The sequence below is a fragment of the Geospiza fortis genome, unplaced genomic scaffold (assembly GCF_000277835.1).
Source record: "Geospiza fortis unplaced genomic scaffold, GeoFor_1.0 scaffold279, whole genome shotgun sequence".
Classification (NCBI taxonomy): domain Eukaryota; kingdom Metazoa; phylum Chordata; class Aves; order Passeriformes; family Thraupidae; genus Geospiza; species Geospiza fortis.
This window is the reverse complement of record NW_005054352.1, coordinates 2,194,629-2,206,925: the sequence shown is the minus strand read 5'-3', so window position 1 is coordinate 2,206,925 and position 12,297 is coordinate 2,194,629. Positions and strand designations below refer to the sequence as shown.

General features: G+C 43.2%; 2 long non-coding RNA genes across 6 annotated transcripts in view; both read left to right on the top strand.

Annotated features, from left to right (window-relative positions):
• The first annotated feature begins 1,171 nt into the window (after positions 1 to 1,171).
• LOC102042684 overlaps positions 1,172 to 12,297 on the top strand; it is a 76,515-nt gene continuing 65,389 nt past the window's right edge. For all 5 annotated transcript variants that reach the window (XR_004082002.1, XR_004082001.1, XR_004081998.1 and 2 more), the window contains exon 1: positions 1,172 to 1,296. This is a non-coding gene — a long non-coding RNA (uncharacterized LOC102042684). The remainder of the gene's footprint in view (positions 1,297 to 12,297) is intronic.
• Positions 1,328 to 11,189, top strand: LOC115948149. The gene is made up of 2 exons (XR_004082003.1): positions 1,328 to 3,575; positions 4,762 to 11,189. It is a non-coding gene; the product is annotated as an uncharacterized LOC115948149 (long non-coding RNA).

Genomic DNA, 12,297 nt, shown 5'->3' with positions numbered 1-12,297 from the left:
GCGTGAGCAGCACCCTCGTGAGATGCGGCTAATTGGGGGGGCGGCGGGGGGTTAGAGGCATAATGACTTGTCGGGGCGGAGGTGGTGACTCTGTAACACAGCGTCTTCTTCCCCCCGCCTTTTACATGTACAGGCTGTCTCGCTGCTAACAGAGCAATAAAGCTCTGGGTTCAACTATATATATTTTACTTGCTTGTTTTCCCGGAAGCACACGAACCTGTCGCTTATTCCCGGTGGTTTATATGCAGATTGTGACACTATACGGAGTCTTTGGGACCGAAGGGGCAGGGAGCGGCTCCTTCCCGGGGGAGCGATGTGGGAGGAGAGATGGTGAGAGGGAAAGTTCCCCCTGGGCGGAACAGGGGGCAGGTACAGCTTGTGCGAGTGTCTGTACGTGTGAGCTGAGATTCAGGCTGGGTAGGTGAGGGGGCAGCACAGGGTGGGCACGAAGCAGGCTGGAAGATGAGGTTGAGGAGTATGAGGGTGAGGATGAGGGTGAAGGTAAGTTTTGACCTCTTGAGCACTGGTCTAGCTCAGCACCCTATAGAATAATCTCTCTGTCCAGACCCAAATCCCAGCTATTCTTGCATGCTTGTAGCACTTCACAAGCTGTGTGTGGGATTTCCAGGTCAGCATTAAATTTCCAGTGTCAGCCGCTGATGAACTGCGAACTGCAGAGTGGGATTGTCTGCGTTTAATAATACGTGACATTAACACGTGTGGAATCACATGGAGGGGAAACATGCAGAGCAAGGTGAACATCCCATGCTACAGGCTGGGCATATCACACAGGGGCGTATCACACAAGCCCAAGCCCCGAAATCCTGTAGACAGGTGTCACATGTGCTCACATGCAGCCAAAAAACTTCCATTGCAACACGCGTGACATCCTTGCATGGATATGCACAAGTAAATCGCTATTTCCAGACAGACTTTACATACTTGCTAAAGAGTCCTGTGGTCTGCAGTGAATTAATTATTGCACCTTGCATCCTTGCTGACCATGCATCACCCTTGTGTTTCTTCCCACCGTGCACAGGTAAAAGTTTTTCAGCCCCGCGCTGTAGCTAAACATTATTTTATGATGATTACACATTCACAGAATCTTTATCCCTAATCACATGATGTTAAATGAATCTTAAAGTCCCTTCTGAGACAAACGAAGAATTCTCTCTCTTTTTCTCTCTCTCGTCTCCCTGTCCATCTGCCTGCACTGTGGACGTGCTCTGTGGAAAATGTTTACAGTCTGGAGGACTCTAACCTTGACTTTCCAGCTTTGAGCTCCCTCTGGAAGCGGTAAGAGCAACTACTCCATATTACTGTATATATTCCAGTATCATTGTGGGTCGCAGGTGTTGCAGCCGCTATTGTTTGCATCCCTTCTGCAGCCCCGCGGGCAGAGCCCAGAGGTTGCACCGACCTCCATATGCACACCCTCAGAGCCCGGGGTTGCCCCCGTGCTGAGTGTGCACGGAGGTGGAGAGAGGCGAATTTGCGTCCTCACCCACCCGCGCTCCTCGCCGCCCTTCGGCCGCCCGCTGGCCTCTCCCACCAGTGCTCAGCATGGAGATTCTTACTTTCTCCCACAAGGGGAATAGACAGCTCATGTGTGGACAGGCATCTTTTTCGGTTTAATGTCAGGAGTGCTGAGCGCCGAACGCAGGGCAGGAGGCAAAGACCCCCGAGATAAGCTGGGATTGCCCTTTAGCCCCAGGCTGGGAGTGGAGGAACGGTGAAGACAGTCACCGCGCCGAAGGTTCCGAGGCAAAAACTAGGCAGAGACGACAGGCAAAACAACTCCTAAACAGGAAAATACCTAGAAACCCCGAGCTGGGCACATTTGACCAGAAAGTATCTGGGACGGTTGCTTTTAATTTAGGGGGTGCAATGATCCTTTGGAGACGATGTAAAGGATGCATTTATAACGAGCTGCAAAAGTGAGGGGTGGAGGCAGGATGCTGTGCTATGCCGGAGCATCCCTGAATAGCATTAAACTGTGTCATGAATCAGTGTCATCATGACGTATGACACACCACAAGGGATCATGATGAGTGACTGGCATAATAGACACAGATAGTGGACCAAAGTCTCCTTGACAATTCTTAGTCATATGTCTTGGGGGGATAGTTTTACATTCATGATCCGTTTATTTGGAGCCAATACAGGGAGAGAGACATATGAAGCACACGGTTGAATCTGTCTAAGCAGGATGAAGACGGGTTTAAATGGCACAAAGCGTTGCCGGGGGGAATCTGAAGAGGTCGCAGGTTTAGAAGCAAAACACGTGGAAAACTCCACCTGCTATTAGGCTATACATAATTAAGCAGGACGCCCCTGGTTTCTCCTGCCAACCCAGGAAAGGGCTGGCTCACCCAGGGTGTTTCCGCGCTTCTCCGTCTATAAGCTGCAGAGCCTCTCAGGCACCACGCACCGCCCGTCCCGCGGGCTGATAACCTCCTGTCCCATCGCAAACTGGGGGATGCCGCTGTGTCCTTTTCCTCACACTTGAGCTTTGCTGCGGGCTGCGAAACTCCGAGACTCCAGCGCCAGCGGGGGCAGATGGAGAAGTCTCCTCCCTTCAGGTCTGCCGAGCAGGCAGGAAGCACACCTATAATAAACGCTTAATCCGAGAAACGCCCCCTGTATGCCTCTCACTACGAGCTGGAGAGCCCGAGTTGCTGGAGCTGCGGGTTTTCTTTTGTTTGCCAACTTCCCGAGCTACCAGGTAGAAATGCCTTTACTTTTTTTTCTTCCCCTCTCCTCAGAACTGAAGTGTCCCTTTGGCGGTGTCTCCAGAAGGGCAAGAGGGCCCCAGTGACCCTTTGAAGGCGAAATCCGCCTGGGCTGGCTGGGAATGCTTGCCATCTCAGCGGAGATCACTGACAGGCTTCTTCTCTAGGGACTAAATTCGCGACGCTCCCTCTTCACATAGACCCTTCAGGAATACTGATAACCCCTAGAAATCCCCATAGGAGGCATTCCAATGAGCAAAATGAATGACATACACCCAGAAAATAGGAGTGCAAGAGGGGAATCTTCTTCAGCCTGAACCACCGCCCCACCCCCCTCCCCCAAACAAACAAACAAAAAACAAACAAACAAACAAACCCGAAAAACCCCCACAAAAGTGATGGTCCCGATACTAAGAAGTTCACTAAGTTTGTGAGTATCTAATCAAGGGAATAGCGACATTTTTAAAAGAAAACATCTAATTAACGATGACTTCATTTGATTCGGAGGATGAAAAAGCCTTTTTAAATCAGTCCAGATTCACTGGCCTAAACGCAGCCAATTTTTGAATATGAAGGTTGTACTGAGTCTGCCTTCTTTTAAGACGTCATCTGAAAGGTAATAGTATAGGTGGAGTAATGTAGTTACACTGTAGAAACTTTTGTTTCCCTTTCTTGGTGATTTAATTCTGTGCTTCTTCACTTTCCTAGGAACAGACTGACTCCATCAACGGCGATCTCCATGTTTAGACGCATGTCTGTTCAAAGCATTTAGGTTCCCCAATTTGCATATTTCTCCCGACATCAGCAGCATCACTGGATCCTTACGTTATCAGCCTTTTCAAAGTAGGGGAATTTCGGAATAAAATATGATTCCTAAGTGTGCAGGGTAGCGAAGCCGATATGGAAGCAAGATATCAAAATCACCTTTTTGCCCTTATCATGGGAGGAGTGAAAAATTAAAATAAAGAAGCGCTCCTCCTGAGAGCGCCCCGGCGGCCGAATTTCGGCAGTTTAGCCATTTCACGAGTTTTCCGCTGATTTTCCAGCGTGTTGCCGAACTTCTGCCCGTCTCCCACCGCCTTCGGGGGGTCGCCCTGAAGGATGGGTGATGCTCCCGGCTCTGTCCCACTTTCGAAACAGGAGTCACATCCACACGGGGAGAGAAAAACAGTCAGCGAGGGTGCGGGAGCCAGACAGCGCAGGCCCTGCAGCCGCGCCACGTGTGGTTTTGTTTTTGTTTTTGTTTTGTTGAGGCGGCGCCCGTGGCCGGCAGCAGGTGTCGCTCCCAGCAACCCCCCCTCCCTCGAAGTGGTGGGGGGAAGGTGTACTTTTGGATACCACTAAGTGATTTTTAAGCACCTGTCGATGGTATTGACAAATCCGTATCTTTTGCTGCACGTCCATTTCCCGAAAAGGGGACTCGCAAAGGGGTGCGAGGATAGAGGGGCAGAGCGGGTCAAATTCTGCCCAGCCTCTCTGCCCTCACAGCCGGTGACAACTGACAATGTGGACAGTGGGCTACTCCTTGCCCTCAGCCTCCCCTCCCACCCTACTTCACATACATCCCGTGGAGCTGAAAAAGTGGGTAAGGATAAGTGCCCTTGCTGCCTGAGGGCCCCGATCCTGCAAAGCCCGGAGGACCATCAGAGACCCTCCCCTCCAAAAGTCAGTTTCTCAGCCACTTGCCCATCATGGGTAAAAAGATTCATTTCCACACCCGCTCCTGGAAGTCTACGGAGGGGATCAGGGTAGCTAGTGCTCAGCAGGTAGGGCTGTCTGCCCAGAGCTTTGCAGCAGCATGGAGAAAAATATCTATAAAAGTAAACAGGCAATCAGCTGAAATCTATCCTCTTTAAATAAACTGATTCCTTAGTATTTTCCCAGTATTGTTGTAAGTTGTTGTCTGTGATGTCCCCCAGGGCTCTTTCCTCTGCTCTCTGATTTTGTGTATAAAAGCATCTCTGAGTGATGGATTACTGTGTCATTGCAGCCTGTGAAGGATTAATTTGTTTCATTGATTTCTCTTTAGGCAGATTGCCAGAATTCTCCGCTTCCCACCTTTCTCCAGGACTTCAGCAGTAATAGACAGTAACAGCCTAAGACAAATCAGCCCATTCTTGTAAAAATAGAAACAAAATCCTGAAGACCCAGGGAAGCTGTAAAGAAGTTTTTTCCTTATGGTGTAGATCCACTAATTCCTTAAATGAGTCCATCTTCTCTCCTTTCACCTCTTCCCTTTTAATAAAAAGGTTACCATGTCTTGGTGGGAATTGTTTAGTCTCAAGAGCAATTTGAACAAGCAGTTGGATGTGAGCAGTGGGCATTTGATGGTCACAGAGAAATGTTCTGTTCATGCTAAACAGGAGGGGTAGGAATTACAGGAGGATTGCATAAACTTCAAGGTTCATTCTTTCTTAAAATCACCAGACCACCTGCATCTAACCAATTTTCTATGCATCTACCTGTCTGGGATATTGAAATAAGACGTAGTTTATGTCAGGTCCCAGAGTTGCTGGTCTGATGTGTGTGGGCGTGGATGCGACTGGAATCTCCCAGATCAATTAATCTGCATGTTTTCTAGATAATCTGATAAAAAAAATCAGACCTTGAAGTGTTGAGCTGTGGTGAAAAAAGGGAGCTGGGCACTCCTTTTGGTGCAGATTGCAGAACCATGAGGGGAAGAGAACGAGATCTGCTGCTGCTACTCTGACCACAGCACTGCTCTTTTCAGACCTGCTTTATCTGCAGCAGAGACAAGTCAGCTATGCTCTTCTGTTTGTTTCCACAATGCAGCACTAAATACTGTATTGATCTAGTCTCCAAAAGTTAAACTTCAGGCGCTTCTAGTGCGTAATGTTATCATAGACTACTGTCTTTACACCTTGGGCTTGTGGAAAGCTCTGCAAAACCAGTACTTTTAGATATCATGGAGAGCAGAGAAATGCTTATTTTACCTCTGTCTCTGACTTGTGATGTGTGTAGCTCAATAACTATTTTCAAAGAGACAGTAAATTTATCTGTACTGGATAGTACAGATCCACTGCATTGCAAATCTAGGAAATTTTGAAGTTACAGCCCTACTATTTTTTTCCTCTCCTCTCTCAGAGGATGTTAGCCTACTACTTTCTTTTTTAATTTTCTGTAATTTCAGGTGAAATCCAAATACCAGTACTAGGGTCACAGCACGGTTTCCTTGTTATCCCACAAGAAAATATGCCTTGCTCTGCCTGAGTAATGCTCTTGCGTTTCCTTGCATGAGATCCCTCTGTGGTCTGTCAAGTCTAACTTTCCCTTCTCCACCTGGCAGTTTTCAAAGGAACTTTAAAAGTAGTCATAAGGTGTTCATTCTTGTTTTCACTTCTGGGAATCCCTTGAAATCCCTATTTTGTCAGGGGAAACCCTGCAGTGTGGGTTATCCTGCAGAAGGAAAAGGCTGGCTGCCTCCTGTCATGGCAGACTGGGAAATGCTGTTATCCTGGGGAATGCTGCAAACTTTCCTTCAAACGCTTCTGTGGTGTAACAGGGACCCCCACTTTTCTGGCTTAACACAGAAGCCTCTCTGCCTGGCATTCCCACTCCTGATAGTTTTTCACTGTCAAGTAACTTTGAAAATAAAGACACAAAATGCAACCGTTCACATTCTTCCTGCTTGGATAGCCAAGCCCCAGGGAGGCTTGGCTCTCAGGGCAGAATTTGTCTTGCTAGGAAGCAAACGCTCTCATTCCCTCTGCCACTTTCTCCTTGCCAATCCTTTTCAGCTTACAGAGGGGAATCCTTCTGCTCCTTTGCTAGGCAATAAGGAAAGTTTTGCTCTTGATTAATAATGATAACAATATTCTTGGCTTGGAAAGTCTGAGTTAGGAGCAGAGACAGATTTCCACCCCTATCCCTCCAGTTTGTAATAAAACAGGCAGAATCCATCACAGACCAAATTTAAAACGCTTAAGTCAAGCTCACATCCTTTCATCCCTTCAGATCTGGAAAGAAACAGAGTCTGTTAGATTAGCAAACATAAACCTCTTGCATAGTTCTGAAAGTAGGATTAATGCCTACTGAAGGGACAGCTGTATGACCCTCACGCACACTAACTATACATTAGGGCTGTCACTTTATCGATCGGGAGAAGTTTGTGTGAAGAAGCACTCCCCACCAGGGAGAAAAACAGACTAGAGTGGGAAAAAGCCACCCTAAGATGCATCCACTTCATCTGCTAAGATGCACTTTTAAAAAACTCAGTTCCCATTTCTGGCATCCAGGGCAGATGTGCTGGAATCTGCATGCTTCACCCTGCAGTTCTGGTGCATACAGACCACACACAGTTTTCAGCTGTGACCCTGGGACTGGCTCATCTTTGGACAAAACAGACCTATGCCAATGCTGGATTTGCACATAAGTAGAGTTTTGCTTGGACTCTGCCCACATGGTGGTTTTGTGGCCTTGTGCTGTTCTGACTGGCTGTACTTCGGCATATCTATTCCCATTTAGCTAATTTGGAAGAGACTGGTCCTGAAGACTTTTCTCCCTCACCCCATAAGCTAACAAAAAGAAGTAGTGATGAATAACATGTTTGTCAAACTTTCTTTTCATTAATGCATGAATTCTTTATGCTAAGAAAGTACAAGCTGATTGTTTCCTAGGGTTTGCTGGGTTAAATACAAACACTGGATTTGACTTTGGTCATATCCAATTTTTGTGTTAGTCTAGCTCTTATAACATTGAATTCTGCAGAAGCAACTGCAATTTCAGTGCATTTCTGAAAACAGACATTTTAAGAGCCCATCAAAACACTTTGTTAGAGCAATCCTGAAGTCTCATCTGTCATTTAAAATTCATATTTATAAGGGGCTCATGACAAAGAGGAGACCAGCTGTTTTAGAATTGAATCTTCCAGTCAAGGTAGTTTTTGACTACATTAAGTGCTACGGCTCACAAGTTGTAAGAGTGTGGGACTTGCTCTTAGCAGTGCTGAAACCCTGCAGTTCTCCAAGATGCAAATATTTGCTTTGGTCAGCCTGAATCATCAGATATAAAGAAAAATAAACCTGCAAGGAAGAGAAACAAAGAAGTCCCTTCTGATGGACACAATGGGGACTTGTGCCTTGCTAAGACAGGTCCATATATTTTGTAGAAGGCAACTACTAGACCCTGGCCCAACTTCATATAAAAGAAAAGATCCTGACTGAAAAGAGAAAAATTTAGCCAAAGCTCTGATAGTTTTTTCCCTTGTAGCAGGGAGTAACTTTTTTACTTTAAATTTTTTTTCCCTGTAGCAGCAGGGAGCAATTTTCCCCTCCCTGTATTATTGGAGGTTGTGCATTCGTGGCTGTATGCGTAGGTAGGCAGGGAACTGCTGGATACATGAAAGCTGGAAGTTAGGTGCTAAAGGGCATCAGTCCTGCTGCTTGCAGCTCACCTCTAAGTCATTTAGTTCAAATAGACAGGTGAAGAGTTAGAAAAAAATACCATGTTATAGCAAGGTACCCAAAAACTGGATACCATTATTTCTCTGGAAACATGTTCTCCCAGCAAGTAGATTGATTTTTTCCTCCATGAAATTTGTTTGTTTTAAATTTATCTAGAAATTTGTACAAGTGGTTAACACTCATGCACTTCTGAACAGTATCTGGGAGTAGATCTCTTGCCTACACATTTACCTCTGTTGTTATGAAGCTTTAAAATAGCAGCAGTAAAACTCACCTCCCTGCATTAGGTGTTGCTATATTGCAGATCAAAGTTTTGCTGTTTGCAGAACCATGGAAAGAATACCATAATTCAATCTGTTTGGTTAGAACTCAGCATTCAATGAGTAATATGTTTCTGCTTTTCCACAGAAAGTGTGAATTAAAACTCCAAATGAATGAGTAGGACTTTCTTGCTTCATATTTTACAGCCACTGCTGTATTGATAATTAATTTTTTCCAAGTGAGTAAAAAGTATGTGGCTTGCCACTCTAGCATCTCATTACTAAGATCACAGGCAACATATTGAAAATGGTGGGATGCTAGATAGTTCCAGTACTTTATGTAGCTATTAAAATTAGCTGCACCAGAACTCCTTTCAGTTTACACCATATTAAAGGAAGTTTAAAAATTGCAGTTTTGGTTCTAATCAGCTTTTCGGCTTTACTGTAGTCCAATATATCAAGAAGACCATCACTAGTAAATCGTAATTGTGTGTTGGTAGAGATCATGGCTCTAGAAGGGAAGTACAGTTGTCTCATTCCAAAATCCACTGATTTTTAACATGACAACCATTACATTTTCTAGTGAAAATGATCCCTGTAAGACATTCTTCTTGAAGAGCTCAACATGAACATTCTTGACTAACTGCTATAGGACTCCTTCAGCTAGAAACACTGACAGTGACACTAGCTGGAAAAATGCATAGGTTTAGTCCACACTGCACCCTGCACTAACAACACATCTTGACCTTGTGCACTCCATTATCTGTGGATTTTAAATAATTTTTTTAAAAAATTATTTCAGCAGTCAGAAAAGACATTAAAATTAACTATGATATTTCTCTATCAAAACTGTTTTGTTTCTTATCTTCTGAGTAATGTTTTCAGGTTCTCCCCCAACATTTGAATAGTAAAGACAAAATTACCCAAGATTTTACAGTGCTTTTTGTATTTTTCTCAGCTTTTTAAACTGAGTCAAAATTATCTTTTCAAAGCTGCCATTTTGATTTTATAAAATTTTTTCTTCATCCATCGTCACAATGTCACCCTGTCTAGTCTGTGAGCATTTCCACAGACTAGAATATTATGTTTTCACCGGAAATAAAAAAATGTGCCAAAACATGAGTTTTGCTCATGGTTACACTTCAGTTGTCATTTACATTTGTTTTGATGCTGTCCCTTAGAAATGACAACAGCTTTAGAGAAGGTTTAAAATGCATGCAGTGATCCCTTGCAATCATTATAAAATAGCATGGGAATGCCTACAACAGTAGGAAAACCACCCTGACTATAACTCAGTTTGGCTAATTACATCCTGCTTTTCTAAATTCAAGTTTATTTCTAAGCTTGATCCAAAACTTCCAGAAATGACTGTTTTTTCCCATTACCACTTTTTGGGGTTGGATAGGTTGTATTTCACTGCTAGGTGAAGTTCTGTGTTTTTTTTTTTTTTTAAATAAGAAATGACCTTTGAGTTTATAGGGAGGTGTAAGCCTCTCATCTGGATGATCAATAAAGTAAATTCCTTAAAATCCTTCTGGCTAAAATAACATCAAAATATATAATAAATTCAATTTTATCACTTCACAATTCATTCTTTGTCACACAGACCCTCACCATGAAAAAGAAAATTATATCAGTACAAATTGACAAGAGGCAATTGTCTGTCAACGGACTTGCTTTGTAGGTAGGGGAAGAGGCCAGGAATAGAGAATCTTAGAGCATAGGTGCACCAATCTCTCAAAAAATGACTGATTCAGTTGTCAGGATGTTGAAAATATATGTTTAGAAATGCATGAGATAACAATGAATAGTATAGCAAACAATAAGTTAAAATTTCAATGTAAGAGAAACTGCAATTAAGGGACTTCTGAAGTAATGCTAGTTACATGGCTCAGAAGTTTTGTTTTGCAGCAAAAACCTGGAAGAGAAACTAAATATTAAAAATCTGCACTTCTGAATATGATTAACACATATTAAACGGCATCTTCAGCACAGTTTCATATTTAAGGTGGTTGTGTTTTGTTTTCATCTCTGTCTACAACTATCTGATTCTGCCAGACTATGGTAAAAACACAGATTTGGATGTAATTCCTTATTAAATGATCATGCAATGTAAAGATGCTCCTCAGCTACAGAAAGAGAGTAAAGCAGTTGCTCTTTAACAAACGCCATGCTATATGAATTATGTAATTTCTATGGTTATAAAACAACTTGAGAAATTGTACTATAACAATATGATATATGGTAAGGATTGATTACTCCAAAAATCCTTTCAAGAGGAAAAATTGCGGGGGAGGTGGGGAAGGAAAAAGCTTTTTTTCTGTTCAAGCTTCACTTCCTAAAGATTTAGCTTCTGTGGAGAAAAACCTCACATTCAGTTGTTACATCGAGTGGTCACTCAATTTGTTTATTAAATAGTCAAATAAATTCTTTTCAGTATATATGAATAGTTTAATTTATTCTGCTGAAAGAGAGATAAGTATCAGAAATGGCAATAGAAGTCACATAATGAGATAAGAATACTAGAAAATCTGAGGATTTTAGTACAGTCCATTATTCATTCAATTCCTGGCAGCCTTTGTGATTACAAATCACTTGATTGACTAACTAGACATTCTCAAAGTGAATTATGAATCAGGTTCATTTTTCCTGGTTGAGAGTTGGTACATGTTGTAACTCTTCCACTTTGTGATATATCAAGCTCTTGTAACAGTAATAAGAGATATAATCAACTCCTATTTCAGGACAAATAAATTGGCTTTTCAAAAATGAAATGTGGTTGCTAACATTTTTACAGTGTGCAATTTAATTCCTTCCTGCTATTCTCAGAGTGCAATCTGGTGTGATGACACAGCTTTTGAATGTTTGACTTTGCTGAAATTCTTTCAGGAATCTCACACTCTCAGTCCAGGCATACTGATATCAGTGGAAATTTGGTGTTGGGTCTAAGAACAGTGAGTGGTCCCTTTACTTGTTGAAAACAAGCCTCAGACACTGAAAACCTGGGCCACAATTTGCCCTTTTGTGCCTGGCTCTGATCTCAGCTTGGGAATACTGAACAGTTTTAAAGCTGTTTAAGTTTACTTTGAAACACAAAAAAGGAAAAAAAAAAGAAGAATCTCTTCTAAAGTGTGCTTGACCCTCAAGTCCTCTTTCATGAAAAAGTCCCTCAGGCTTTTGTGGAAATTATGCAAAGAGAATGACTGGCAGGTTAGGGTAGGACTCATTTGTAGAACAAATGCACAATCAGATCACAAATCCCTCTGGAATAGGTTTAGTGAGAGGTGCATTTTGCCTTCAAATGACTACAGGGAAAACAAAATTAAAAAAAAATAAAGGCTGCTCAAAATCTGTGTGAGTGAATGTCCAAGAAAATCACTATGAAGAGCATTTGTGCCATGTATCTGCATAGCAGACGTAGCCCATAGTGCTGGTTTGGCTTTCTGGAGTGTGGTGGTGTCTGGATGCTTACGTCCGAGTCAGCAGAGGCAGCTCCCAAGTGCAGTGATATGGGCTGGGGTACATGATAAAGTGCTGGGTCCAAGGGGCAGGCTACATCACATCCTCTGGTACATGTGCTGAAACAACATCTTCCCACATGGGGTTCTGTGCAACAACACCACCACAGGTCACAGCTTTGCAGGGAGGAGAGGATTTTTCTGTTGTTTAGGGAGGTTAGCCTAGTGTTTGTGCGCCGATTTTAGTTCCAGTAAAGGGATAGACTGATATTCAGTGGGTTGACATTATTTGTAAAACAATTTTAAAGACTTCAATCCCCTCTGTTTCCCTTCTGAAACACAAAAGCATATCTCTTAAGCAAGACCTTTTGGGAGAAAAGATGTATTACCACTTTAGTTTTGGAAGGCCTTAATGTGGTCGTTC